General features: G+C 27.3%; 1 long non-coding RNA gene across 1 annotated transcript; it reads left to right on the plus strand.

Annotated features, from left to right (window-relative positions):
• The first annotated feature begins 4,013 nt into the window (after positions 1–4,013).
• LOC126264169 (uncharacterized) lies at positions 4,014–4,938 on the plus strand. The gene is made up of 3 exons (XR_007546954.1): positions 4,014–4,602; positions 4,656–4,757; positions 4,806–4,938. It is a non-coding gene; the product is annotated as an uncharacterized LOC126264169 (long non-coding RNA).
• Positions 4,939–6,199: the final 1,261 nt, after the last annotated feature.

A 6,199-nucleotide genomic window follows, 5' to 3' on the forward strand; every position in this document is an offset into this window, starting at 1 on the left:
GTGAATTTATTATAAATATACATATATATATAATTTTAATTGTTAATATTTTTTAAGATAGGCGTTGAGAGACCTGACACCGCTGATTTATCAGAAAAAATCAATTTCACTTCTTAATTTACTAATTAAAATTAAATATAAATTTAGCATTAAAAGAAAAAAAATTCTTTAATCTATGTTCCACATTTATACCTTTTTCACTCTTAGAAAGAAACTAATATGCCCACTTTATAAAATTAATCATTTTTGTGATGTTAATTATTTTGTTGCGTTCGAAAATCCTTTCAAATATTGTTTTACTCTAAAAGTTCACTTATATACAATACCTGAACGGAGACAAGAAAATCCATCGAACACATATCAAATATTTTGTTCGAATTATCAATTTTAATTGTTATTGTTAATTCTTTTGTTGTATATTGTAAATGTTTTGCATAAAAAGATGTATTTATACATATTCATATAATTTTTCAAATAGCCCACATGACAATGTGTGTTTTTTCACATTTTTGTGTTTTATACAAGGTGTTGAATAGTCCATTGAAAAAAATTAATAGAACAATTGGAAACGAAATAAAAAATAATTCAATCCATCTATAAAAGTTGTCCGAAATTGTTCTCATTGATGTGAATGCAAGGTTTGACCTGCCGAATCCAATTTTAGCACACCGTTCTTTTCAACATTCTATCCGACAAATTTTAACCACATACTCACTGTTGCATAAACGGTCGATTTATCACATATTTTTTTAATGGATTAAAATGGACTTCTTATGTAATAGTAAGTACGTGGTTAAAATTTTTCGGATAAGTTGTGAAACACAATGTATATATGTTATGTATACATTTAAAAAAAAAATATGATAAAATTTGTCGGCTACGTTGCAAAATACCCTGTATATAACATATTAATAAAAAATAAAAAAAAATCAATTTCAAATAATTACATCTTTGTAAATATTCATTTTAGCTAAAGGTACTAATAGAAAATACAATTTTGCAAATGATATAAAAATTTTACTGTAATTTCATTTGAAATAAAACTTCAATGGCCCCTGACTACTTTTTTATTAATATCTATATCAAAAATTAACATTTCAACCTTTCAATTCTTGGTTTATTACTTGATGTACGAAAATTTTTTAAAAAAGTTAAAATAAAGATAGTAAATCGAATCAAAACAAATAAGTGAGAAGTCAAAAAGGGTAGAATATCTATTTCATGTGAAAAAGTAAAGTTAGTGGCATACATTTTAGAAAAAAACATAACTAAAAAATATACATAAAAATATATTAAATAAAACAAAAATCTTTAAAAAGATCTGTATTAAACTAATCTGAATGGTATAACATATGTTAAAATATGTAGTAAATCATATACTCACACAGAGGTCTAAAATATAAAGTTTATATGTTGTGTAGAACTTGAAAGTTATATGACCAATTGCAGCAGTACCAAATAGTAAAACCAAAATTACATTAAGTTTAATGAAAGGGTTCCATAAATAACAATCACTGCGTCTCGTTTTTTCATTCCCATGGCAAAGCACTTAGCAGAAGTTATGATCTATGTTATTCGATTAAGTGGTGAATATGTCTCTGATACAAAAGTACGTAGCAGCTACAAATATATGTTAATGGTTTGTTAGTACCGTACCGAGCTCTTACGTTTTAACTTCACACCGGGCAGTCTGCATATTTAAGCACTTTGGAAACACGACTATTTTTCATCTTCCGTATTTAATACACGACTACTTCTCATTGCCTCATGGTGATTTTCTATTTGAAAACGGGGTAATTAATTTTATTTATTTCACTTTCGTACCGGGCGCCCGCTCTTGCTGCGGGTAGTATTGATAATCTACATCGAACGAAAATTTAGCATTATGTTCAGTGATTTGTCTTATGATTTTATTTCATTTGTAACCACCGCTTGTTGTTCCTTCGATTGTCGATCCTTTGTATTTCAAACCTTAAGCGGACAGGTAAAACGGTGCAAGTACTAAGAAAAAGTTCACAGACTGGTTGTAATATTTTAAATTGCAACGATATTGTACCGGGTGGCCAAATAGTATAGTATGTTGGTTTTATTTCAAAAACTACAAATTTAATAAATATATTATTAATTAAAATTATGTCCAAATACGTCCAACGTGAAAATTTTATTAGGATATTTAAATTTTATCTTAAAAGCATTTTCTATATTTTTTATTCAAATTTTGTGACTATCTATAACTAATTGAAGTCATCCACATTTCAATGTTTAACGTGTTACCATTACTTTATTTTAAAAGTTATAGTAAAAAGATCTTGGTAAAAAATATCTTAAATGCTCTCTAAATTGGCAATTAAAAAAATTAGTGGTAAGAAGTTAAACATCGAAACCTCGACAACTTCAGTTAATCAACGTACATGGATAAAAAAATAGTAAAATACTCAGATTAGTAAGGGTATTAGGAGTTTTCAATGCTTAATGTGTAATCACTGACTTTAGTAAACACAATAAAAAGATTTTCATAAACAATTTGGAAAATGTTTGCAAAATAATTATCAACTATATTATATACAATTGGCAAATTAGAAACTCAAAAATCGTTTTCCACGTTTTTGTGAGGGCCTCTTTTATTAATAATGTTTTTATTTACACTTCCACTATTGCTTACCCGGTACAAAGATGTTACAAGTAAAGAAAATGCTTCATTTTAATAAAAAATTAAACTTTAACAATTTGTTGTATGAAGTTTAATATAATTTCTTCACCGTATAAATTGAAATAAAAATTTGCCGATGAGTTCTTAAAATTAATTTCAATCTCTAATTATAAACGATGTTTTGAATATTATAATAATCACGATACAATTTAATTTATCGATTACAATGTATATAAATAGTAATTTGAAAGTGTTTAGATGAGGTCTTAAAGTGCAAACACTTTAGGGTACGTGATAAGTAACCCACGCAATTCTTATCTCTACATAAATTCCAAAAACTGTCAGCGCATACCTAAATATACATTTCCACAATATTAGTTAATAAAAGTGTCGAATTTCATCCAGATATATGGCCTGGCACGCAGCACAACGAATAAACACCCATAAAATAAACACCCAATAAATTTCAGCAAACACCAACAAGAACGGTAAATCAAGCGTGATATCGCATGTTGGAAGATTGCTGCTTTTGGCGTAAAATATACACACATTCCGGGTATGCGTTCGCATCATCCAATCTCTATTATATTAAATGTAATATTATAATAATATCGACGATCTGCCGGTTATATTTGCACGCTCCAAAGGCTTAACACGGATGAAATTCACACTTGCGAGTGGGATTTATTACACGGAGTTGATGCTGATTGTTATATTAGTGTTGCATGTGGATTTAACTATGAGAAACAATTTATAATGTACGATCGCTTATTTATTTAACAAGAACCAAGCGTAATTTAATTCAAATTAAACGACTAAACGATACTTAAGGCTTCCACAATTAATTTCTCATTAGATCAATGACATGCACTCGATTCTTATACTTGCATTTGTACATTTTCTGTTGTACGGATGTTCATTAGAACATACATTACAATGTTCCGTAATGTACTATTCGAAATTTATTTGACAATTTTTGAAGAGAAATTAAAAGGTTTTGGTTACAAGCAGTTGTTTGAATTAGTATACATGTTAATTTTTAGGTGACACTCTTTGTTTTATACCAAACTTGGTGTTTATATTATATCGGAAAATACCTTTGAAAATACTGGTGGTGGTTATTTTCTTCAATTTAGTTATGATATTCACGCATTTACTATTGTGGTGTTACCCAGAATTAACTCAACCAAGAATTAATATTAGCAGTATTCAATTAACAACTCTCGGAATATATGTAAGTTGAGTTATTTCAATAATAATCAATAAAAAATAATTTTCAGACTGTAATGACATTCTCAGTTATGTATGGTCTAAGCAATATATACGTAACCCAAGCAGCTGTAATTCTCAATAAATTTTTGGAATGGTCAGTTGCATCAACCCTTACTCAAAATAAAATTAAACGACTTGTTAAATTAGTACGTGGGATAGCAGTATCCATTTATGTTATTTATTTATTTCTTGCATTCCTGCTAGTACCTTGGCATGATGATGACATTCAAACATATCCACTAATAAATTTTGTTGAATATTATTTAAAAATTCCAAGATTAATTAACATAATAATAGTAACGGTAGTGACAGTTTGTTCTTCAATTGTTCTGTTGGGATTTGTTTTGCTTGCTGTATATTACTGTGTACAATTAATATTTCAAATTTATATATGCCAGGACTTTATTGAGAATATGTCAGAAAATTATGAAATAAATTTTTCTTTAAAGAGTAATTCTAGATTTCAAAAGGAAATTGAAGAAAAACTATTAAGGCTCATTAAACTCCATGTCGTTTTAAGACAGTAGGTATATACCAAACTACAAATAAAATATATGAAGACAATTTTATATTCCAGACTTAACTTTACAGTTAACGACAGTGTATCCAAAATTGCCATCCCTTTCTTTCTTTCAGCAGTAATTATTCCACCATCAGCAATTATTTACCTTTCAGTTATGGTATGTATTGGAGTATTATCAGTGTCATAATCTAATATGATCTATATTTTTAGGAGAAGAACTATTTAAATTGTTTTAGATTTATATCTGCTTTTGTTGGAATTATGTACACCCTCTTCATAGTTTGTTATTGGGGGCAAAAAATGACAGATGAAGTATATTTATTATTGTGTGTAAAGTTATATATTAATATACAATTTTAGCACGAAAAGTTTTATTACCAATGTTTTGGAGCGGACTGGATTTATTGGAACGAAAAAAACTTAAAACTCTATAACATGCTTTTGTTACACAGTCAATCATACTTTTTGGTTGACTGCAGAGGATTGGTAAATGTCAACAATCAAGTGTTTATAAAAGTAAGAATTAAAAATATACAAAAGTGTATTTACTTTTGGTTAAGTTTTTCAGAGTGGGATTTACGATTTGCACGTTTTTCCTTAGTTTACCTCAAAATCGATAGAATTGAATAAGCTTTGTTAAATAAATTATTATGTATTTTTGTTGTTGTTTTCTTTTCGACTTTCCTGTGTTGAAAATCAATTTTTGAATAATTAATTTCGAGTAATGACATTCAGTCTCTAAATCCGCAGAATCACTAGTTACTATTTAACTCTATTTAACTCTAGAATATATATTCGTAGAATATTAATCTTCACTGTAAATATATTATAATATAATTAATTAAAATTTTTAAATTTTGCGAACATCAATAATATCTTCGTAACAAGTACTAAGGGATAGTTTAATTAAATTATACTTTTAAGAATTTGAATTTTATTTACTTCAAATTTCAAAAATCTGGTCATATGTTCAAAAATGTCACTCCCATCTTAAAAGAAAATTAATAACCAAATCATTAGACTTAATTCAACCATCAATTTGCATTAGCAGTATTCAATTAACAAATCTTGGAATATGTATAAGTAGAATTATTTAAATATTATAATAATTATAAAGTAATATTAATAATAAATAATTTTCTGACTATAATAACATTCCCACTGATGTATGGCAAAAGCAATATATAAGCAGCTCAAGCAGCTGTATTTCTCAAGAAATTTCTTGAATGGTCAATTGCATCAAACCTTACTCGAAATAAAATCAAATGAGTTGTTAAATTATAGTTAAATGTTAATTATCCATTTTAAAATTCCAAGATTAATTAACATATTAAAAGAAACGGTAGTGATAGTTGAGGAATATATTGTAATAATTTCAAAATGAAATTGAAATAAATCTATTAATAGTCATTAGACTTCATCGTTAACAACTCTATATATATGCAGGATGTTACACAAATTTACTTTACCACATGCTCATTGTTACATAGGAAGTTATCAAAAAATATTGTAAAAGAATATCAATAACAAAGCGATGTGTATTAGTGGGTGTATGGTTAAAATTTGTCGGATAAGTTGTGAAACACCCTGTATATCTTTAGTAACAAATTGTTGAGTTTACAGTAAATGAAAATATTAAGAAGAAAATACTGCATAAAGAGTTAGGTTTGTTACAACATTTTTTATATCGTTTTCTGTTGAACCTTCGACAATTTTATATTTCAGACTTAACTTTGTTGTTAACGAACAAGTAT

This window comes from Aethina tumida, chromosome 1, assembly GCF_024364675.1.
Source record: "Aethina tumida isolate Nest 87 chromosome 1, icAetTumi1.1, whole genome shotgun sequence".
Taxonomy (NCBI): Eukaryota; Metazoa; Arthropoda; class Insecta; order Coleoptera; family Nitidulidae; genus Aethina; species Aethina tumida.